Source organism: Ambystoma mexicanum, chromosome 8 (assembly GCF_040938575.1).
Source record: "Ambystoma mexicanum isolate Mex_15411 chromosome 8, UKY_AmexF1_1, whole genome shotgun sequence".
Taxonomy (NCBI): domain Eukaryota; kingdom Metazoa; phylum Chordata; class Amphibia; order Caudata; family Ambystomatidae; genus Ambystoma; species Ambystoma mexicanum.
In genome coordinates, this window is record NC_090929.1 from 1,051,348,881 (window position 1) to 1,051,373,104 (window position 24,224).

The 24,224-nt window shown below is 46.3% G+C and overlaps 1 protein-coding gene across 4 annotated transcripts in view; it reads left to right on the forward strand.

Moving 5' to 3' along the window:
• The first annotated feature begins 3,974 nt into the window (after positions 1–3,974).
• The window catches only part of ZMIZ1 (zinc finger MIZ-type containing 1), a 706,997-nt gene continuing 686,747 nt past the window's right edge, over positions 3,975–24,224 (forward strand). For 2 of the 4 annotated variants that reach the window (XM_069611015.1, XM_069611018.1), the window contains exon 1: positions 3,980–4,180. The gene's annotated coding sequence lies outside the window, so the exon portion shown is untranslated. Of the gene's footprint in view, positions 4,181–24,224 lie in introns of all 4 variants that reach the window. The other 2 variants (XM_069611024.1, XM_069611019.1) reach the window with 2 other exon arrangements.

A 24,224-nucleotide genomic window follows, 5' to 3' on the forward strand; every position in this document is an offset into this window, starting at 1 on the left:
GAAGGCGCTTCTGGCCACGCCCCCCTATCATACATCTACTCATGGATACCAACATGGATGACCAATGAACTGAAGGTGTTACTTGCAGCATTACTACTAGTGTTGCTGACGTTCTGCGTCATCACAATATATTTATCCCACAATGCCGAAAGACGACCGAAAAGACTGTAGGCATGATAATACTGGTAGAAATGGCTTCTGAAGATGACAAGATAATAGTAGCTTGAGATACCCTGAGAGCACAGATAACAGGTTGTCCTCTGTTCCTGACTGGAATAGTGTTCAATGACCCTACCGACTGCAGAGACTATTGGGTAAAATGGGTTTGCTGCAACCCTGGAGGAGATTTTGGTTAACTGGCATGGAGTTTGGTGACCATGAAAGATTCTATGGACACCTAGTGGGAGTGACGAAGATTTGGCTACCAAAGTTGAAGGTGAACAGGTGGTCGGCAGGTCGACCAGAGGGGGGACTGAAGCGGGGGTCCCTGGAATGGCCCTCATGTCCCCTATGTGAATGTCAGCCCAAAGGAGAAACAAAAGATGCAACTCACTGTTCGGCCAATTACCAGACACTACTGTTCGGCCAATCATCAGATCCTCAGGCACACCAGTGTATCCCACATATGCAAAGAAAAATATTCCCTCAGATGACCCTTTAAATCTTATCCAGTTGATGGTTTCAAAGAGACAGGTGCCTCATCGATGGATCAGGTTGACTGATGACAAGATCCAGCCGCGATGACGTCACTAGTGACAACACAACATAGCAGCGTTAGTCACAAAGCACATTTTCACTCCGGCACGAAGATATGCAGACGCACACATACCCGAAGAACATGCTTACACCTTCTATAAATAGAGGACAGATACATGTACATACTGTCAAGCGCTTTTCCTTTTCATTAGCCAAATGCAGAAACGCAAGAAGGCCAAGTATACATGGACTGAGCTTGCAACCGCTTTACCGCAACTAATCATAAGGAGCTACAGGAACATATAAAGGACCTATAGGGCGCTGATGTGATATAAGGCATTTATAACACACCTATGCACAAGTGTTATAAGGTGAGACGAGGCAAGGAGGGGAACAGAGGGAAGTCAGAGTCAACAGGTGAAATTGAGATTGCACAAGTGCAGGGGTTGGAGGGGGAAGGTAAAAAGTGTGAGGGGGGCGAGAGGGGAAGTGCAGTACATAGGATAAAGGGTAAATAAATAAAAACAATAAATAAGAAGTGCGGCCAGCTGGTGGCAGGTGCAAGGGTAAGTTCAGACATCAGGTGTGAAGTGCTGGTAGGGGGCTGTAGGGATACAGAAACAGACCCAGAGTGCAAGGATTGTCAGGGGGCAGTGCAGGTGTGCAACTGGTGGGGAGGGGACCTGGGCCCGAGAACAGAGGGAAGCCAGGTGACCAGTGCAGTTTCAGTTTCAGCCAGGAGTTCAGCAGGGGAAACGAGGAGAGAAAGCATAAGCAAAGAGAAAGGTCTTGAGGTGCTTCCGGAACCAGAGATGGTTCGCCTCAATTTGCAGAGAGGCAGGGAGGCTGTTCCAGAGGGAGGCCCCAGCCAGAGAAAGAGATCTACCACCAACTTGATGCTTGTAGAAGCGACTGACCCTGATGAAGTTGAGGCGGATGAGCGAAGAGCTTGAGAAGGAAGATATTTAGGAAGAGAGAGTTGAAGGAATTGAGGCCCAGGCCCCATAAGGCCTTGTGGATAATGCAGAGGGTTTAGAACTTAATCCTCGCAGTCACTGGGATCCAGTGCAGAGATGTCAGTCCTGGAGAGATACGATCCCTGCGGTTGAGGCCTAGGGCAAGTCTAGCAGTCCTGTTCTGGATGAGTTGCAGAGGGCGGAGTGTAGAGGCAGGCAGATTTAGAAAGAGGCTGTTGCAGTAGTCCAGCCTAGAGAGAACCAGAGCTCTGGAGACAGTGAGCTTCTGGGGGAAGGAGAGGAAAGGAAGAATACATCTGGTAGTGTGACTTCTTAGAGACGTCAGAGATGTGAGGAGAGAAGGAGAGTGTGGAGTCCAAGGTGACCCCAAGGTTTTTAGCCTCACAGGTGGAAGCAGGAAGAGGGCCGAGAAAGGCCGGCCAGAGAGTGACAGGAAAGTCGGAAGCAGGCGTGCCGATGAGGAGAATCTCGGTCTTACTGGCATTAAGGCAGCGATCATTGGCAGCACACCACTCCTGGATAGCAGACAGATAGTCAGATGAGTGAAGGAGAAGAGGCGGCTGAATAGCACGACTATCCTCTAAGAAGATATTAGAATGCATAGGGAAACCATAGAACAACTGTAGTGAATACACATGAAACCACAGGCCTCAAATACAGGGAGGGAAAAGTCCAGGCAGCACGAAGCACAGAGATGGTATTCGCAGTCAAGGACAAGGGTGGGTGGAAAATTCCTGATTCCTGAGGTGGTGACCTACCTGCGAAATACAGAATAAAATCCTCATAATTGTAGACAGGCTGTTTTGTGGTCCTCACACACACAACACCCAGCAGAGCCGGACAATAGCTATTTACTAATGGTGAGAAGAAGAACTGTTCCCAGTGAAGCAGACAAGATTGATCCATGCGTTGTCCACCATAAACTGCAACTTGCAGGCACTTTCTCAGGCTAGTTGATCAGACCAGTGCCAACAATGGGGACACATAGTCTTTCACATTACCTTGAAAAGATACACAGAGCGCTGTGAACAGAGCAGGGTCCCAGGCCTGGGGGAACCAACTCCAGCCAATCCCGACGCTTAGATCATGGAGTGGTGTAGAATGTTGCACGGGCCAATGGTCTTCGTGCGACCATGCAACAAAGTAATAGATAGTTTTGTGGGGAAGTCTCAGGCGAAGCCACCTGACATGGGAAGACTAGTGAGAATCCAGATGTATATGGGTTCTACAGGAGGTTTTCCCGAGCTAACCAATCAGGGGTTCCCATAGGTTTTTGGGGATGGTGTTAATGTTTGCGCGTCACCACAGTACAAAACCAGGTGACACAAGCTCAGACGCTGAGATTGCCGTAAATGTTGTTGTTTCCTGTATGATCCCTGTCTTTTGGAGAAAAGGTAGTACAACTTGCCCCATGGCTGAGTCTCCTTTGCTGCAGGGGGGAAGGTTTCGGGTGGGCCCTAGATAGTCTGCTAATTTGTGGCATTGTTGATGTGAACACCCCCCCCCCCCCCGACTCCGGTCCTCTGGCACACTATTACAAACTGAAGAGGGCAAATGGATTTTTCCATATCCGAGATCAAGGAAGACATTTTTTGCTGGATCCCGGATCCTGGAAAATCCATCCCAGTGCCAGCACTGGCTATAAGAATGTAATTTCTGTTTCAAACTGAAGTGAAACCTCTTGGCCAATTCAGGGCCCTTTACTCTATCTTAAAAACAATGCATCTCTTATTCCAGCTGCCAACATGTATCCTGTTTTTTTTTCCTTGGACAAAGTACAAGATCCTCATTAGTTCGGATTAATGTGCAGCATGGAAAGATAGGAGGAAAACATTTTTTGTTTGGATTTCATCTTTACATTTATTGGTATTTTGGGTCTTTAGATATAACACTTGATTTGTACAGCTTTTTTTTAAATTGCAGGTCTATTTCAGTAATTTCTATGCTATGGAAACGCTCGCGGATATTTTTTTTTAAAGTGAAAACTAACACACAAAAAAGCAGCAAAGCGTAAAAATGCACTAGCAGAGAAGAGAAAACAAAAGCAATGACAAGAGTCCGCATTTGATTTAAACAAATATCAGTCTGAACTGGCCCTTTAAGGCCACACACTTTACGAATTAGGAGTACAGTGGCCTCTGCTCCCCAAATTGCATTTTCTTGGCGTGGATGCGTGTTTATGTTCGCTGTGAGGTCTCTCTGCTCTTCGTGCAGCTCCTCTCGTCCGGATGGAGAGGGATCCAGGCCAGGTTTTGCAGGCAGCCGCCGAGCAGGGCCCTGTGGTAATAGAATAGGCAGTGTAATGTGACACTTTAACTTGCTCTGCTCCCTGCTAGTTGATTCACTTAGTCGCCCACTAAGGCTGAGCTCCTTTTCACTGTCTGTTTTTGGGGGGAATTAAGGCGAAAGGGGGACACTGGAATACCGGATCCACACCCCCTGGCTGCACAGCGGAGCCCCCCCTATTGGATTGTGTACCTGGCTGCTGTGCTTGAGGCGCCGTGGAGGTAAGTTTCACGTCTATTTCTGAGGCTGCCTCCCTTCCCCTGCAGCCTGCCTGCCTGCCTGGCTCCTCTGCCTTCGCTGGCTGGGGAGAGAGGGGAGGAGAAGCCGAAGGCAGGATCTGTTTGTAGAAACAATGGAGGAAGCGTTTTGGAGCAGGCAGGGGAGAGAGGGAGCTGCTCCGGGGCACATGCCGGCTGGAGAGAAGTGGGCGAGGAGGAGAAGGCGGAAATAAAAAAGGACACAGAGAGGCGGCTTGGGTCGAAGGGCCCCCTTCCCCGCTGCCTTGTTGTGATTGCAGGGGCACGGGGAGGCAGTGGAGATGGATATGGGGAGCAGGGAAAGCCTGTACAGACCCGCTTCTAGGAGGAACGGCTGGGGCTGCTAGACACCCGCCTCCCCCTTACCAATATTTAAAGGTGTTCATTATTTTATTGTAAATGTTGGCTTTTACGTCTAGGCTGAATGCAGGTATAGGCTTTGGGAGCATGGCATGCCGCGGAAGAGGTTGGCTGTCCTCTGTGGGTCCCCGCTTGTGTTTTTATTTGTTTAATATGTGTGTTGTGTGTTTTTTTTTTTTTTTATGGGGCAAATCTGCGTGGACCTCCTATCCCGCCCCCTTCTGCTCTGGATCTTGTGTTTTTTTTTTTTTTTTTTTAACAATTTCTAAAGTAGTTTGTGGTGTTGGTGGGGAGGGGGAGGGGAGAAAGGGGGCCGGGACATGTTTCTCGGGCTTTGGGAAGCTGCCTGGATAAATTCCTTGCAGTCTGGCTTTTGAAAGCCAGTTGGGACTTGGGGCCTCTCTCGCAGGGCAGGAGGAACTGGGAAGAGAAAGAGCCCCTCGCTCGCTCTCTCTCTCCTGTGTACATCTGTCCAGGAAGCCAGAGAGAAGGGGGTGGGGGCAGAAACCCCGAGCAGATTGAAAGGGGCAGCTCCTGCTCGCTGCCTTTGTGAATGGGAAAAGGAGGGAAGCTGTTAGCGGCCAGGGGAGACGGCTCTGCACGGGCACTAGAGTGCAGGCACTTTAAGGAGTGAAAGGCCACACACAGGCTTTCGCTGCATGGTTTAGCCCCATGCTTGCGTTCTTAATTGTACTGAAAGTGCCATTTAAGGCTTACAAGGGCTGTAAACAAAAATAGCACGCCCAGTTGCCCGTTTTGTGCATGTTGTGTCGACAGTGATATAAGCACAACATTACTTTCTGTAGGTCCCGGAATACATGGGGAAACGAAGAAAGTAATTTTAGTTGTTTTAAACTCCGTGGACAAGGCATGTTACCGCATTATCTATCTACTAACGTCTAGACGCCATGAGTTATGGTAGCGCTGTACAAATGCAAGGTAACAACATCTATGCAACAATGTATCTCGTACGTGTGTGCCCTAGTCCAATTAATAGCCAGGAATCTAAAACGTGCGGTCTCTATTTTGGTTGGTTTTGTGATCTGAATTAAGTGTGCCTGCAAGGTGGTGGTAAGGGAACAAACACCCCTACTTTTGGGTTAATGTATTCTTTGTTTACTATTTATTTGTGCCATAGCCCGTGATGATATAGCCAAGACGCCTTTTAGGAAGGCAAAGTGTGGGAGAGCTCGTGCCCTTCCCTTTCATCCAGGTTTTGTAGGTGTTGGGTGCATGTGTGCAGTCAGTCAATGTTATGTAGGCGCTATGTACCGGGCGATAACTCCCATTCTTCCCACCTGTTCTCATGGTCCGTGTCATTTTCTCTGACATTTTCTCTCTACAGTCCATGCCCAATTTCCAATGCTTGCCAAGCAACTGTACTTTTGTGTCCGTGTTTTCTCTTTTGTATTTCGCTCACGCGATTGATTAAAGTGGTCATTCTGAGGCGCTTTAATTAACGTGAAAAGGAGGAGTAATGGCTGCGTGTCTCTGATTCATTGCCCCTGTGTAGATGTCGCCGTGCGGCTGATTAATAATGGTAATCGGGTGTCAGTGTAGCGCCCTCTCAGCTGAGTGAGAAAGCGCTTCCGGAGAGTCTGGGGGGGGGAGAGGCGGGCACCAGTTATGTGAACACATGCTTTGTGTCTGTCTGTGTGTATGTAATCGTGTTACACAACGCCGCAGTGTGTAGTGTGTGTTGACATGTATATGTTCCGGGGAAGGGTATACTGTATGTCGAGTTCACGTTTTCAGTGGACCACAACTCAATTCTGTTTTGTGGCATTTCACACGTCCGACAATGTTTTCCCTGTAATACACAAAGGACCAGAGGGGTGATAATGGCGTGCTGTCTATTTTGCACATGTTTTGTTTGCTGCAACACGATGGTGTGTTTAAAGCTTAAGGTGGCCGGAGCGTCATGCCTTCTCCAGAAATGAAAGTGCCCCCCCCGTCTGTCGCGCAACCGTGTCAGGGGGTGAGGGATGGCGCTGCAGTGCCTGCTTGACGGGGCACGTTGTGTGCATGCTCTCGTGTGCTGCACTTAATAACCTGCAAACGCCTTTAATGGCTGTCTTGCCAGAGGAATTGCTCCCCCGCCCCCCCATTTACCGCCGGCTGGCCGGAGTAGGGCTGCTGTCTCCTGGCTGCTTTCTGAATGACACGAGGCGGCAGATTTAACTTGGCAGCCTGAACACATGCCCTGTGAAAGGCTCCCTTAGAGGCTGGGGGTTCAAAGGGGGGCGGGGGGATTCTCGCTTGGGGGTTCTGGGGGCGGGGGGCAGAGTTATAGGGTGCTGCTTGTAGCTTTATTTTAATTCCGTCCTAGGCTCCTTCGGGCGCTCAGTAAGGGGGGGTGTATGCGTTTAGCAGGAGTGAGGGGAGTGGGGGCTCCCTCCGCCACCCCCTTCCCCAAGACCTTCGGGCTTTTGGGGGAAGTTTCTGCAACTCCCTCCCTAGTCAAAACAGGGCTATAGTGAACTTCCTCTGGTGAAACGGGGGTTAAGTGGGCTGTATCCTCTTTTCCCAGGTGCGAGAAAGAGGCTCGGGGGGGGCACTCGTGTTACTGAATACAAAGGGCCTGTGTGTGGTCATTTTTTTGGGGGGCTCCAGGAATTTCATGTCTGGGGATTGAAAGGGGGCTTTGGGGGGGGGGGGGCGACTCCAGATTCTCCGTTTATTTTGGATAGCAGTGGGAGGAATCTGTGTGCCAGACGTGACTTGGAGGCGCGCCCCCTCCTCTCCCTCCTTTCGGGTCTGGGGGAGGGGATATTTTTTTCCTAGCCATCCGTCTTGCCTGATTTTTTTTTTTTTTTTTTTTTTTTTTTTTTTTTTTTTGGCTTCTGAATGCAAGGAGCCTGGTGTTGACCTTTTCTTCTGTTCCAGGGGAGGATGTAGAAAGGGCAGCTACCAGACAAAAGGCACATTGAAAGCAAGGCCTGCCACGGAGCACGTGTGCCTCTCAGGCGGCTGAGTGCACTGGTTGCCAGTGTTTCCCCCCGCCACCCCATGAATTGGGGAAATATCCATATGGAATAGGCGGCTAGCACGCATGCGCGCTGCTGTTTAACAGGTTTTCGTACGTTTGCCCGCCTGCGTGTCAAGGTGCTGTCGGTCGAACAGCTGTGCTAGGTAACCTGTCAACTCCAATTCACTCAGCGGCGCGGTTAACGCTATTACGAAAAGGGAATCCTAATTAACGATGGCGCAGGGTGCTAAATGCTCCTACGTTCTGTTAAAAGTGATGCTTTGTCCATGTTGAGAAGCTCAAGTGCCTAGAGTCGAATGTTGTATATCTACGCCAAGTACTCGGATTTTCTGGAGCTAATAATTGTTTAAATAAACCCAGGTATTGCTTTTCTATCGCTTCCACTAATGTTACATTTCTTGTCCGTGGTAAGCCTCCAAGCGCCTAGAGGTGGTTTTAAATGTATTCTCCCAAGACATTCAAATATACGTAGACCTGGTATGGACTGTAACCTGAATAGCAGCATCAGTGCGATTATAGTGGAATGGGGGCCTGTCATTTTATTGGTTGGCACTGGGGTGGGAGTGTTGATAAAGTGAGGACCAATGCTCCTTACGCGATTGCTTTGGCAGGCCACCTCTATGTGGGTAGTGTGCACAGGGTGAATTTGGTTTCTGGTGACTTCAGAGATCTGGCAGTGTGAGTATTTGAGAGTTTTGTGTGTGTCGTTTTATCACCATTCCCCTCCAATTCTTGCTCGTTTCCACCCGGCCCATCGTTCCCCAGCTGTGGGGGAGAGGTTCCACCCGGCCCATCGTCGGCCAACTGTGGGGGAGAGGTTCTACCCGGCCCTTCCGAACTGTGGGAGAGTGTTTTCAAGGTCCAGTTTCGTGCCACGTGGGTAAACCCATCACTCGTGCTCAAAATCTAATGTAGCAGGCATTTGTGGAACTTTTTTGATTTCCCTCACTCCACCCCCCCTTAAATAGATGCAACGTTATACAACCCCCGAGAATATCGCAGCCGATTTAAGACTCTATGCCCATTGCCCACCAGGAGTCCAGATCCATTCTAGCCAGTTCTTAAAACCCTACTCTACCCCGAGCACCTGTGCGATGCATCACACCCTCCCAGTCTTGCCTGAAAAATCTTGACTCCCAAGATGCTCAATACTTTTAAAGCCCACTGCTCAGGAATATGGTTACTTATGAGGTGGCCCTCCAGGTGTTTTTGGACTACAAACCCCTCCACCCCCATGATCCTTTGCCGCTGTCTTTGCTGTCGGAGGATAATTGGATACTGAGTCCAAAACATCTGGATGCCCACATCAGTGACCATGGTCCTCACAATGTGGCCCTCCACATCAGTGACCATGGTCCTCATAATGTGGCCCTCCAGATGTTTTGGAATATAACTCGAATTATCCCTAGACCTCATAGTCAAGGCTCGTGGGGAGGGGTGGTGCAGTCCAACACATCTGGAGGGACAACCAATACATAATCATGCTCTAGAACGTCTTGGATGTTTGTGCGGTTTGCCAAAAAGTGATCATGCAAATGTGTCCCACCACCCGCCTTCACGCTAAATGAAATTCTTTGGTGGCTCTCAACAATCAACCCCCTGCAGGAACATGGACTTTCAGACTTTGTAGGCATAGCGTCTACAGGCGTCTCATGTTTCTTAAACCGCCCACCTGTGGTGGACCGACTGGAACATGTGAAATGTAGATGGCGCCACTGGTGCTGAAATGTGTGTGGTGGGTACCAAAGATCACTTGTTTGATGCTGAAGAAGTGTTAAAAGTGAACAACGCAACCGCTGTATAAATGGCATAAAAGGCTATGTTCCTATCCTCAAGTGGAGGCCCAGAAACATCAGCTCTGTGGGTGAGCATGTTTTAAGCTTTGCGTATCAAATTGAATTGTGTGATGCTTTAGGAGTATGTGGGTTTCTGCTGAGAAAGTGGTTGTTTTTTGGTCCCCTTATTTTCGTCATTGCAATTAATCCCGGTAGAGAGAACTTTATGAAAACTACTGCAGGTAACATAGTGGATTCCAGCTTATGCATAACTGGTTTCCTAAGCCTATATCAACAAGATCACTGTGCACCACAGCAATTATTTTTTTCCACCTTTTTCGCTCTCTAGTGCAATTCCTTTTTTTTCTCCTTATTATTTGGGGAGGTGAGAAATGTTAACTCCATGATTGAATTTCTAAAGAGACTTGGGGCCTCATTACGACCCTGGCGGTAAGTTACCGCCAGGGCCGTGACTTTACCGCCATGGTGCTAACTACGTTAACGCCATGGCGGTAAGGGGATTTACCGCCCCATTCCGACCTTGGCGGGGCGGTAAATCCCCAATCCCCATTTACCCTTCCCCATTCCCATTTTTGCCCCATAGGGCATAATGGGAGTGGGGAAGGCGTTAATTACGCCACCGTAAATTACGGTGGCGTAATTAACACCAAGTTCCCTTACCGCCATGGTTTTTTACACCCGCTAAAAGCAGGTGTAAAAACCGCCATGGCGGAAAGGGAACTCGTAATTGGCGGTAAGGGGTCGGCGCAGCTAACGCTGGCGCTAACCCCTTACCGCCAGGGTCGTAATGAGGCCCACGGTCTTAAGTCATTTTAAATGGCTCTAATCAACACTACAGAAATCAGCCACTTTTGTGCCCTAAAAATTGGCAAATACTCCCAACAAAAAATAGGCTTTCACCCTCACAGCTCCATGGATATGTTTGGACCAGTAGGGTACACAGTACCACAGGAAAAAACTATTATTATGACTGCTTGATTGGAAGAAGTAAACGTGCATCTTTTAATGTGCATGAAATATATTTTTTAAATCCATTTTTCATTTAAAATGTTTACTTGCTTGTAAAATACTCCCATTTGGTATTGTACTTGCATTTTTCCTCCCTAAAAATAATGTTCCTCCCTTTAAAAAAAAAAAAAAAAAAAAAAAAATTCCTCCCAACTTTTAAAAATGAGGAGTAAAATCCTCCCACTTCCAAATCTTATCTAGAGCACCAGCTCTAATTGTATCCATCCATTCCATTTCCTGGGTGTATATAATTCCTTGCAAAATAATACGTAGCCTGCCTCTCAGCTCTTGTAAATAACTACCCCATCGATATATACTTGTTGTCCTGCAGTTTGTGTGTATATATATATATATATATATATATATATATGTGTGTATATATATATGTGTATATATATATATATATATATATATATATATATATGTATGTATATATATATATATATATATATATATATATATATATATATATTGAAAGTGAGCTAGACTCCCATTTGCCCCATGAATGCCCTTGAGAGATGAATCTATGGGCCTAATTACAATCTTGCCAGTATCCTGGCGGTAAACCTGCCAGATACCGGCAAAGGCTGTTACCGTTTACAGCACTTGGTTTGCCGAGTGTCGGAGGGACGGGGTAAATCCCCATTCATAGAGTCACATAGGACTAATGCCGGTGCTGGTAATGTGGCCTGTGCTTGCCGGTAGGGCACCTGGCTTACCTCCAGCATTTAGCTGGAGGTAAGCCAGGTGCCCTACCGGCAAAGCTGTATTCGGGCAGCCCGGTAAAGTGCTGGTATGCACGAATGCTGTCACTTTTCTACGGGACTGCCCGACTTGGAATGAGGCCCTATGTCTCCAATGGTGCTATGAAATGATTTTGTTGCTTAGCCACTGGCGTTGACAGGTACCTCCTGCTGCTGTGTACAGAACGCTTTCTCTTAACTGATAACGCTTTCTCGACTTGCTCAGAAAACCCCAAATGAGCAGGTTTTTGATGGTGTCCACAAGGTGCACTTTTGAATTAATCTGTAGTCCGCTCTAGAAGGGGCACCTGAGAAATTCTGTGGCGTCGCACCTGCCCTAACCCCTCCTGTGCATTGTTGTGAAAGTTGAACTTTCACCTCTTTGCTGCCCTCTTCCACCACATGGTTCTTGTGACATGCTTCTTTTAATGCTCTACCATTGTATAGTACCCTTAAACGTGATTTCTCTGTCATGCCTTGGGACCTCATGTCAGTTAGTTCTTATCTCTGCCTCTACACCCTTCTGCCACTTTAGGGAGCACCCGTCATGCAAAAGGAAGTCCATGAGATTCTGGCTATCTGTGGAGTACCCCAGGTTCACCGTCTTTTTCATATTTATTTTCACCCTCTTGATTAACCCTCCACTGTGCCAGTGGCAAGGAAGATGCATATATTAGTCTACTGATTTGTTTACCTGCAAGCATCCTTCATCTTAACCAATCCAAAATTGAACGTGTTCCTAGGCACTGAAGGCACCATTCGTATGCAATACTCCAAATTGAGTGCCGAGAACTGGGAGTCGTTGTCAGCTTCACCATTTTATTTATTGGTTATTTATAAGGCACATTATAAAAAAGGTGTTTCCAAGCACCACGAGACAAGAGAGGGAGGAGTGACCTCGGAGATAAAACAACAATAGCGGTCCTACTAGTCTCTGTGACCTTCGGATCGTGCAAGTGCAGTACCAAGAAGTGCAAAAAAGAGTCGAGAGGGGCGTGGGAAAGAGGGGGGGGGGGGGGGCTAAAAAAGTGTAAGGTGGGGTGGGCATGGGTGCATTTAATAACAGTTTCAACATTATTTGCTAATTCACTCGTCACTATCCGTGCCAGCGGTGTGATATTATAGGCTCTTTCAGCTGCAACTGTGATGAATCTACTTCCGGAGCACCAGTGGTCCGGCGATGAATATCGGTTTCTAAACCATCAATCAGCCCCACACCTTTAGTACACCAGAAGGGAACCAAACAAATTGGACACACAAGCAAATGATAAACCTCCTTGTCCAATTTTGGTAATGTGGATGGAACGGCAGGCTTATTTCTGCAAGGTCGTGGACCGTTTGTTAGTTGTAACGCAGCGAAAATACAATTATTACCCAATGATGAAGTAGGACTGTCCAGTCAAGGTTGTATAGAAATATCTACTTTATTATCATCACAACAGACAGTTCTAGCATGCTGCAAAATACAACACACTGTGTAAAGGAATGCAGAGGACAGACAGTTTCAAGAAGGAAAGAGAATGCACTCTGGATACTGACAGAGTAGTCAGTAAAGTAATTAATCGCAATAGTTCAAGGATACTTGGTTTCAGCACAAAGGGAGCAATGGGTCGTACAATGTCACTAGGGGCCTTCGGAGAAGGACCAGGGGGACAGAACCACAAGGTACGTTGTGCTTGTAGAAGTTCTTGTTGCTAAACAGGGTCAGTCAGTTTCAGGGCAGAGTTCAAGACAGGAGATGGCTGCAGGTATCAGGCAGCGGCAGTTTGGCAAGTGAGTCTCAATGGATAGCTGCAGGCTGGCCTACATGGCGGCTTGGGGTCCGGAAGCATCTCCGTGCTGGTTGGTGCTTCTGAAGCACTGGTCGAGGCGTCTCGGACAACGTTGGCGACTGCGGTATGACAACAGTCAGTGGTGCAGTCGGTTGAAGCTCGAGGGGCTCGACTGGCTCAAAAATGTCCTTTAAGGCGGATGCTGGCTGAGACTTGTCGATGCACTCCTCCTAGCTTCTTCACTGGCTCATGTCATCCTTTAAGGCAGACGGCCCAAAGCTGAGGAGGGTGTTGCAGGCACGGCCTTGTCCTGGGTTTTATTCAGAGACTCTCTGGCACTTCCCACCAAGGGATCTTGCTTCCCCCTTGGAAATCCTGGCCTTCCTTCACTGGTGAAAGCTATAAGGCAGACTGTACCTTCAGCCAAGGTCCAGATGAGTTTTTCTTGTTACTCCTTGCTAGGTCTTCAGATGATGTGCCAAAAGAGGGGCTCAACCCTCTTTTAAAGCCAAATGGGTCCCAGGATTGGTGTATGCTAAGCCAACGTTAATGAACCAATCCTGGGTCACCACCAACAATCTTCAGTTATGCGAGAGGTCATGACCACAGTGCTTTGCAACAGGAAATTTAAAGGGCCGAACACATGTACCAAGTCCCACCCATCTTCCTGTCTGTTGTGGATCAAAGGGTCTCTCTGGTTAAATTAGTTCTTTATGGTTCCTGTTTAAAAGAAGATCTCTGTTGAAGTTGTGGCAAGAACAGACTTTGTCTCCATCAAATCACTTACTCCTACCCTCTGAATGGGGTTCCCATGTAGTAATTGCGGTTCCCATGTAGTAATTGCCTACTCTAAACACATGCAGCAGACTTGACGGGCCACTGTCATTGATATTGTTAAGAGGCGGGAACTGGCTTCAGGTTGACACAGATGCATATAAAAGGTGTTTGGGTTTCCTGTCTTTCATTATCCCTGCAACCAGGCCTCTCTGCGGGCCTGCTTAAATTAACACTCACCAGTATGCACCGCTGTCACCAGCAAGGCCAACAAAGGATACAGTGGATCCATGGAGCCTTTATTTAGACTGGCCATGGCAGGAGGAAGGTTTTGTCCTCCCCCTTTTGAGATGCCTTTTATGTAGTCCTGGGTGTCACATTACAACTAAATGTGACGGGAGGACTGCACCTGTCTATGGTCTATGTGTATGTGGTGTGGTGAGCATAGGAAAATGTGTGCAGATTAACCCCACACATTTTGCAGAAGTTGACCTACCCTCGTTAAATTAAAAAACAAAAAATTAAGTCCAGGGGAACGCACACCCACCGCGCGGACAGTCGAATTTCTCACAGCAACACCTCCGAGTGAGGGCCTTTCCTAGCACCTTACAATTCCACCTCCTAGGTCATTTCAATTACTGTCGCTAGGCTCATGCCAAAGGAAAAGACAACGATCGATCACCTCTGAGGAAGTTAGGAAGTTACACTCACCCCATTGTGACCTGCACAACCCTTTATTTTACATTTTTAAAATTTTAATTTTGCGTTTTTGCTATCCTGGTTTGAAAATCCTTTAGGGCATACACCACGTGGTCCAGAAGCTTGGCTGGGTGTCTTCAGGCTCTTTTAGAACCCTTGGTTGGATAGCTCGGGGGCAACGTGTTTGTCTTGGAAGCGGGACAGCACAGAGCACCACTGGTTCAAATCCCGATCCCTCGCTTAGTGACTGGTTTTTGGTATTAAGCATGTTAAAAAAAGATTAAGTACAGTTATGATTTGCTCTGTGGCAAACATGTAAGTTGTGAACCCTCATATAGATGGGCCGCACGCAACCCTTTTAATTAATGCAGGCTATAATTTCCGATCTGAGGCCATGAAGACACAAAGGTGGTATATACTGGGGGGGTGGATGCTAGCAGGTTGATTATTTTCAGAGCTTTTGTACTTGCATATTCAGGTCAATTTTAAGGGTATAGTTCTTGATGGGTTATGACTTGATGGCGGCTAAGCTTGGCAGTAACACTAAAGCATTGATGTGGGGTTCTAGCTGTACTGGCGGTGCTCTACCAGCAACCCCATGGATTAACGGGGGTTTGTTTTCTTAACCTGGGTTGTGGTTGTCTTGTGTTTGAAGTGGGATGTCATCAACGATTCCTTCTTAGGAAGTAATTGGCAGGGGTATTACTTATTCAGGTGACCTTTTTGGGTTGAGTCCTACTGAGTCCTTTGTGAAGGTGTGCAGCATTGCAAACACGGGGGGGCTTGGATGGGCACCTAATAGCTTAGTGTTTTTGTGCTTTTTTTATATATATATAATATATATATTTTTTTGTTTTAGTTTTGCTTTGCTTTTTCATCGGAATGGCCCCTTTTGCTTCCCAATAGGTTGGCACTTCATTCCTCGCATCATGTCCTGGTTGCGCACGCCCGTGCCTAAGGCGGCGTAGAGATCAACAAGTTTAACCTTCTATGGCCATTCAGTCTATATGGAATAAAGGTGAACATGTGTATCCTGAGGCCTGTCCAGGTGCAGGTATCGACCCAAAAGATCGTATCTAAAGGGTCGTAGATACGGTTTTGCCGCATTCGGCATGGGTATAAAATATTGATCGAAAAATACTGACGTAGATGAGCAAAGGTGTCCACCGTACTCCTACTTCGGTATTCTTGTGTTCGGAGGCTGCAGGGCTGTCTCCCCCATACAAGACGCGTACACAATCAGAAGATTGAGGGGAATAGTTTACCGGCCTCGAGATTTGTCCCCCCTAAACAACCAGCAAATGCTACTTGATTTAGGAACCTCGTGGCCCCTATGGTGAACCTTAAAGGACAAACTAAGAAGACTCCCGCATACAAGAAACCGTGCAGGGTACAGAATATAAATAAATAAAAAGGAATCTCGAATTGTACAATGCGGCAGACTGGGCCTCTGTATTTTATTTTGCCGTACTTCCCAAGGTGCTTGGGTTGTGGAGCGCTACGAGCAGACAAGTGGTGTACTGGGGCTAAGGTTGATTGAGAGTGTCCTTCTCAGAGGTGTAGGGCCGGAGACGGGCAGCCTATGTATTAGGTAATCGATCTCTGCTTGATGGCTGACCTTTCTTTCAAATGAAAACTGTCAGCTGACCTTCTGTTTTTGCTCTTGGCAGTCTGTCCTTACTCTTCACCTTGGTAGAATGGAGCAGTGTGCCCACCGGTCAACGACCACTCGACCAAAGGCTGCGTTCCACCACGACGAGCCTTAATCATGTTGGTGCCGTCTTCAAACCTACTCTTGCAGACTAGAGCTGTCCGTATTCTGGTACCTGGTGATCACGTGACAATCTTCTGTCCAGGCGTACAAGTAACCCGCCCCATGGCATAAATGGCGGTTTGCCACATGCATTGGCTTACTTTTTGGTACATCAGGCTCTTTGCCCCCAAAATCGTCAGTACATGGTCACAGAGTGGTGACATCAGTGTCTGTTCCTGCGCTCACCACCGTAAGACTTTGGCACCCGGTAATGACGTCAGAGCTTGGTTTCCTTCTCTTGCTTTGGCGTGTACCACTTGTTGTGCACCCCCAACAGCAAAAATCTGTGCGGCTGCAAATGGTGATGAGGTCACAGCACAACCATTTTTTCATCCCATACTTTAGTGGGCCTCTCGGTTCCCACCACCTGCAGACCTGGCGAACGGTGATGGCCTCGCAGCATGTTTCCTATTGTTCATGGTGATTGATCAATAAGCAGCGATTTGGCGCAAGAAGATTTGATTCTGGAGGCGATGTCCCTTTTGCAAGAATCCATTTCTTCTTGGACAAAGGGATGTTAAAACAAGTATACGGGCTACTTTGGGTATCGTGGTACTGATTTCGGAATTTTGCTTCAAGAAAAAGCAAATGTTGCTGGACAGATCTGTAAATTTGTGGCATGTGTGCTTAATTCAAATCTTGGCCGGGTCGTGTCTTGATCTCGCCCTACGCAAGCTCTTTGTCAACAATGTTGACCTTGGGGTTCCGTAGGCAATCGGGTGGGGTCCCGTCTACCCTTATATTAAATGCACTTCATAGACCATGCAGTCTCGCAGGCTTTGACTGAATTAACTTGAAATGTTTTTTATGGGGCTTTGCAGTTTAGTGTAAAATTTAAACTGCGATTTAACCTAGACGAAGCCGGGGGAATGACCATGGAGGAAAATGCTAGGCTGACAACTTCCCAATGATCCCCCGCGTTGAAGGAGTCACTTTAGGTGGGTTCTTAACAAGGACTATTTGGTAAAGCAATTCTGATCTGCATGGCAATTTACTTCTAAATTTAGAGACTTGGCTGTTAACCTTGTGGCTGACTTCTAGGTTTATTGCTGCGTCTCTGTACAGAGTTTGGGAGCTGGGGAAACTTAAACATAATAGACTCGGCAGAAGTGCTTTTCTGTCCCTCTATGATTAAATGTTTGACTATGATCAGGGGAGGGCGCTCCGTCGTTTGTTTAATAGTCCAATTGGCTGTGCCTTCTCTATTGGTTTACACTTTCAAACCAATGGTCCATGTGGGTATGTATTCGAGGAGTTATGTCAGTCTGTAAACTTTTTCTCTTCAGGAGTTTGCTGGCTGTGGCTGATGGGATTGTAGTGCCAAACCCCGATGACTGACGAGGGACCATGGGAGCCGTAGTCCTAGAGCAGACGGTTACAGACCATAGAGATACTGGTGTTTCCTAGAGCAGACAGTTACAGACCGTCGTAGAGATACCTGTGTTTACTCCGTACCACGATTTCCGTCCAGAAGATGTTAAACCTTTTTTGCTTTTTCATCCAATGTATCTTCTTTAACAAAGAATCATTGCTTATTACGTGGCAAACCTTGCTATCTGTCTGAAAATATTAACATGGAAGCTTCTAGTAGTAGCAGTGCTTTGGTAATTTGTTATTTTTTAAATCAAAAATGTTTGTAGCCTGACAGAAAACTAAACTAAGGGGTTGATCTGTTTCTGTTGAGTTTGGATGGTGGTTTTGGCAGTGGAAATTGGATAGCCAAGTGCAGAATCAAGTCCACGTGTCTTGTAAGTTGAATTCATGGTTCTTTTACTTTTTTCCCACCTTACCTTGAGGTAGTTCTTCCCGGGATTGCAAAAGATGGAGTTGGAACAGTGCTCTTCACAAACTGTGTAAAAGTACAGATGATCAATGTGTTTATTTGCGGTTGCCCAACATTTGCAATGCGGGTGAAATGTGCAGAATATATTTCATTAGAAGTCGTAAAACTTGTTGTTCCCCGCCATGGCTATTAAGAGTGCATTTTTAGGGTTGCATCAGATTGTTGCACCTAGAAACACTTGTGTACAGGCGCGTTATAAATGTCTGGTCATATCATATCCTTGCGGCAGCTTTACATTTTAAACCTGTATGTTAGGTTGCAGGACTTCTAGACTGTGCTAAATAACCGCTCTAGCGGTCTCAGAGCGCCAAGTCTTCCCTGGAAGTTGGTGTATTTTGGCTCTCGGTGGCGTATCCAGACCTTACTCTGCAGAGGAAAGAGTGTGGAGGGGATAACGGGGTACAGATCCCAAAGACCTAGAGAAGGTGCAATGTAGATCGGGATAGCAGAAAGGAATGTATATTCTACCGGTTTGAAATCAAATGGACTACTCAAGGCTGTTTCAAAGTGTGGATAATAACATGTAATGATTGGCTCAAGATGTGTCCTAGCTTTCCAGTGACCTTCTGTGGCTTTGTTGATGTGGGGTGAACACAAATCCAGAACAGTAAATCGGGTACTGAAAAGTCTGGGTGGGGTTTGACCCAGTAAAGAGCAGCCTGTGTGAAAGGGGAATATAGTGGGGAAACCAAAAGGGAGGATGTGCTGCTATGGACTGTTAGATCAATGCCAAGGTATGTTGCAAGCATGGCAACCTTCACTCTGAGAAGCGCCCGTGATCAGCATGTGCTATCATTCGTACTGGCGCTGCTGTAGCAAGATGGAGGTCAGTCCCACATGATTGGTTACCCCCCAACCCCAAGAACCTCTAGAAGGTGAAGCAGGTGCGTGTATGCACCCAGTTGCGCAGCCACAGGCATTTGACCATGTTTTTTATTTTTAGCATTTTTTTATTGAACATTTTACAAGGCAAATTAACAGATTGCAGTACCAAGCAACAAATCCACAATAAGAACATCTGAAGTAACACAACCCCTCCCTCCCGTACCCCCCCAGCCCCCCTGCATGAAGACTACCGAGTTCAACCAAAGGTTGGGGACAAAAGCAGACCAAGCTTAGGGATCATATATTGGAAATAGTCTGACACAGTGGGATCAAGAAATTTTTTTAAAAAAAGGGCAGATGGCAGAGTCCATGTTTCGGAACGAAGAAAGATGGCGTCTTACAGGCATTGTAAATGTATTGTGAAATATCTTATTAACCTTTTTAAACACCCATTAAAGAAATGAACATATAAAAATGTACATTACAAAGCAGTCGGGATAGCTTTGTCAGTAGTGTACACATCTGTAGGCTTCTCTGTGGTGGGGGCGGGGGGAGTCCAAAGTCCCCCTCGCTAGCCCGTGACTGATGCAGGTGATGTGGTCAATCCTCAGTGCCTCAACCCCACTTTCTTGACTCGTGCCTTGTGGGGTACACGTGTGTGCTACCTGACTGAGGCATGCTATCCATAGAAGTTTGTCGCCTGTGATGCCTCATTGCAGCGCATGCTCGCTTCCCAGAAGTGACGTAGTTTGAACTTTAGCCCTATGAAAAACATTGACACGCGCTAGCCGACAAGATCATAAGCCTTCCAGAAACGACTGAATTAGACCTCCATCATTGTCTAAAAATCTGTTCTACCTCCCCAAGATACCCAAGAAGGTCAGACCTCTGGTGGCTTCGGTTGGGGCTTTCACCCCGAGTGAGCGGCAGAGGAAGTCTAATTGGCAGATGCTGCTTTCTAAACGTGGGCAAGCGAAGTAAGCAGCGATCAAAGTTAGTATTTGTTGACCAAGAGCAAAAAGCTGCTCGTGGGTATCTGGCATCACCCGTTAGGTAGGAGCTACCTCGGGGAACCAGGAGCCAGTCAATAGCGCAAGATGCAAACTAACCTTTTGCACATTGTAGAACATGCAATGTGCTTTAAATGCCCCTTAGGAGTGTCCCCTTATTCTTTCAACACATGCACCAATCTACAGAGTTAATATCATGCATCTTTTGTTTGCATGATGCCACTTGCCTGGGGCGTCCAATGTAGCTTCTGGTAGCTGTTGGTTTCAAGCTAACCAGGCTCCTGTTGGCTATGACCAGGAGCTAAATAGGTCCCAGCTCCTGCCAATTTCAAACCTGGTTAGGTCTGTGTACACAAGTAATTTCGAACCATGTTGGGGGTATATATAATATAATACCCACCTGTGTCTCCTCCTCACCTTGCAACAAATAACGCGGGACCTATCTTGTTCTCTACAGCAGTTCCCCCACCCTTGAATTCAAAACTCTGAAGATGGCACAGGTGTTCACTGCTGGTTTATTGGCAATGAGATCTGGCCAGGCAATACTTGTTGTTCATGGTGGCAGTGGAACTATATTATCTTAAGATGTATTTTCCTTTTATAGTATTGTGTAATATCTCCTTTCAACCATTCTGTTGTTTATTTTAAATTCTTATTTCTGCATCGAAAAGGCAATTTTGTTGAAATTAAAATGAATGTTTTTTTACGAATACACTTCTGCTTGACTTGTTATGTTATTTTTCTTATACCGCGCCAAAGCCCATAGGCACCCAGGCGCCGAGAGACAGATAAGGCGGCTACCAATGAGGAGGAATATGCTAATAGAAGAGGTGAGTCTTCAAGAGTTTCCGAAACACAAATAGGTCCCCGGTTTTACGCAAGGTAGCTGGCAAGGCGTTCCAAGCCTTGGCGCCTTGGATATGAAACGCTCTGCCAAGCCCACGGGCTCGTTTCACACAGTGGTGGACTAATAAGAGATCTTCCGCTGATCTAAGTCTTCTAGAGGGTTGATAGACATTTACAACATCTTTCAGATAGCTAGGTGCAGTCCCATAAATACATTTATGGCAGATAGTAAGTAATTTAAACCGAATGCGGGCCACAACAGGAAGCCAGTGTAATTTTTTCCTGGCAGCAGTAATTGGTTCAGAGCTTTTCATCTGGAAAATGATGTGGATGGCTTTATTTTGTACTTTCTGGAGTTCATGGAGATCAGCTTTACTTGCCCCACATAAAAGTGCATTACAATAATCCACACGAGGTAAAATAACAGCTCTCACAAGTTTGGTACGATTTTCGTTGGAAACAAGTGGGGCAATCTGTCTGAGCACTTTGAGATGGTAATTAGTGCTCTTTGAGATAGCTGTAACGTGGGCATCACAATCTAAACTACTCTCCATGAACGTGCCTAACGTTTTAACTTTATGCACAACGTTTATGTCACTGCCATCAATTCTAAAGCCCGCGTATGCTTGGTCCAGTTTAGTTGGTGTTTGGCGGGGTCCAAAAAGCATAAGCTCAGTCTTTGAGGCATTTAGGCAGAGCCAATTGGTAGACATCCACTTTTTTTATTAATTGATACACCATGTCCACTAAGTTTTGGTCAGAATCATGATTACCAGTGATGTCAAGGACCAATTGAAAGTCATCCGCATAGTTACAAAAGAATATCCGGAAGAGTTCCAAATCATTACAGAGGGGGAGGATGTAAATATTAAACAATAAAGGGGAAAGACAAGCCCCCTGTGGGACTCCACAAGTTAGTAGTTGTGGTTCAGAGGCACTGCCCCCCCCCATGTACCTGTGATCATCGACCCTCTAAAAAAGATCTCAACCGGGCTATAGCATGTACAGAGAGGCCCCCGACCAGCTGCATTCTGTCAAGAAGGATGTTATGATCAAGCAGATCGAAAGCTGCTGATAAGTCCAGCAGCCCCGACCTACTTTCTTCCAGCTTAGAAAGCATAAAAGTCTGTAGGTTGAGAAGGGCACTCAGTGCCATGGTAACTTCTGAACCCCGACTGCTTGGTATGAAGTATACCAGTCATTTGTACATAATCTTGCAATTGGATGGTTGCTATCTTATCTATGAGCTTGAGTAAAAACATGGTATTTGTAATTGGTTTGCAGCATCAGAGGGATCTAATCCAATTTTTTTAATAATGGTGAAACCGCCACGTTTTTTAGTGGCTGAGGGATTTTACCTAACCGAAAGGAGGCATTGGCGAATCTACATAAGAAAGGCGCAAACTGCTCCTTGTGCTCTAAAATAATTTTAGATGGGAGAAGTTTGTTAGGACAATTAGTAGGGTGCATGGATTTCAATATATTTATCATTTCCACTTCAGTAGTATCCTTAAAAGTAAAACCAGGAGTAGATTCAGTTTTTATGGCAGAATTAGGCCTGACGTCATGTTTCATATCAGTTAGTTTAGTGTCAGATAAAAGCGTTGTGTTAGGCGGCAATATGGACTTAGCTGTAGATGATAGAGGTCAAGGTTTCCTGCTTAATTTCATCTTGAGCCTTGAGTAGTTTGTCGGCAAAAGCCTTCTGTACTCGGTTACAGTCCTCAACAGTGGGTTTAATAGAGGAACCACAGGCGGTAGGTTTTACCCAGGATCTAAGAAGGCGGAAAAGTTCTTTAGTCTGATCCCCTGCAGAAATAATTTGGTTATGAGTTTTCTTGGCCTCAAGAATGTCTAGTTTGTACTGTTTTTCTTAGTTCTACGACCAATCTATTGGACTGGAAACAATCTTTGCGCCAAGTGTGTTCGGCTTGCCTTTTACTTGCTCTCAAATCTACCAGGGAGGGGGAGAACCATTTATGACGATTTGGTAAGTCTCTGACCAATTTATTTTTAAAAGGGGCAAATTTATCTAACATATCAGTGGTCAGTTTATTGTAATTATCTATCAATGACTCTGGATCGTCAGTGTCTTTGGTTAATGTCATTAGAGAAGACAAGTAGTCATCCAAAACGAATGTAGTTATGTTCTTCAGATTTTGAACTCTAACTGGGTGAGTGGGAGCGTGCACTCTACGTGCAAGGGCAGGAAGCTGTAAAACGCAGGTGACAAAGTGGTCAGACCAGATACAAGGTGTAGTCAGTATATCTTCGACAGGTAGATTACTACTGCCGACCCAATCCAAAGTGTGGCCCTTGTTGTGCGTTGGGTCAACATTGTGAATTATAATCTGATGGCTTGCCAACATTTTTTCCAGTGATAGGGCTTTCTTATCTCTCTTGTCACCTTTCCAACGGTTGAAGTCCCCCAAGATGACTAAACCCGTATTGGAAGTTGACATAGGTGAAACAAGGTTGACTAAATCCTCATTAAATCTGTCAGAGTCCTCCGGAGGTCTATAAAGAAGAACCAGCTTTAAAGTAAAGTTCGGGTTAGAAGTCATCTTGACATGTATCATGTCAGTCCCACAACATTCTATCTGAGCTTCATAAAGTCCTAGCTATTTACTACATATAATAGCTACTCCTCCTCCCGCTGCCCCTACTCTGTTTCCCAAAAAAGACATAGTCTGGGGGGGGTCATCTGCTCAATAGTAGGTCCATGGGAGTCGGTAAGCCATGTCTCGGTAAGACACATGATATCTAATTGATGTTCTAATATGTAATCGTGTATATCGAGGAAGTGTTTAGCTACAGAGCGAGTATTCAATAAGGCAACCTTTAAAAGGGGCCAAGACTCCAAATTGAGGGAAACGTGTGAAGCAGGTTTATTCATGTTACGTTTCTGGATATGACACAAGCCCTTACCTGCAGGTGCCGACATACACAGGGACTAAGAGGTAAGTTCTATGGCACGTCTGCGCGTCCCAGCACGGACCCGCACAGACCCGCTAGTTCCGTTCGCGCCGGCGTGATCGCGCCCGGGGACGGAATAAAGCTGCCAAAGAACTAGAATACTGATGGAAATTGTAGTTCTTTGGTAGCGCTCGCACGTGTGTGCCGAGAACGCTCGGTAGCAATCACACAGTCAGCGTTTTAGGACAGCAAAGTTGAAAATTCACAAAAAAGTATTCAGGCAACTTCAAGTCAAATTCCTATTATTTTTAAAAAACGTTTCTAAAATCGAATTAAAAAATGTCTTTTTCTAAAAGCTGTTGGTATGAATACCAATTAAGTGCACAAGCAGTTAACACAGCAATTACTAAATAAACAACTACAATAAAGTACAGGCACACCTACGATCTATCTCTGGTAATGGAAGCGCGAGGTCTGGCCTTTATACCCGCACAGACCCGCTAGTTCCGTTCGCGCCCGGGGACGGAATAAAGCTGCCAAAGAACTACAATACTGATAGAAATTGTAGTTCTTTGGTAGCGCTCGCACGTGTGGGTATGGGTATGGGACTTGGG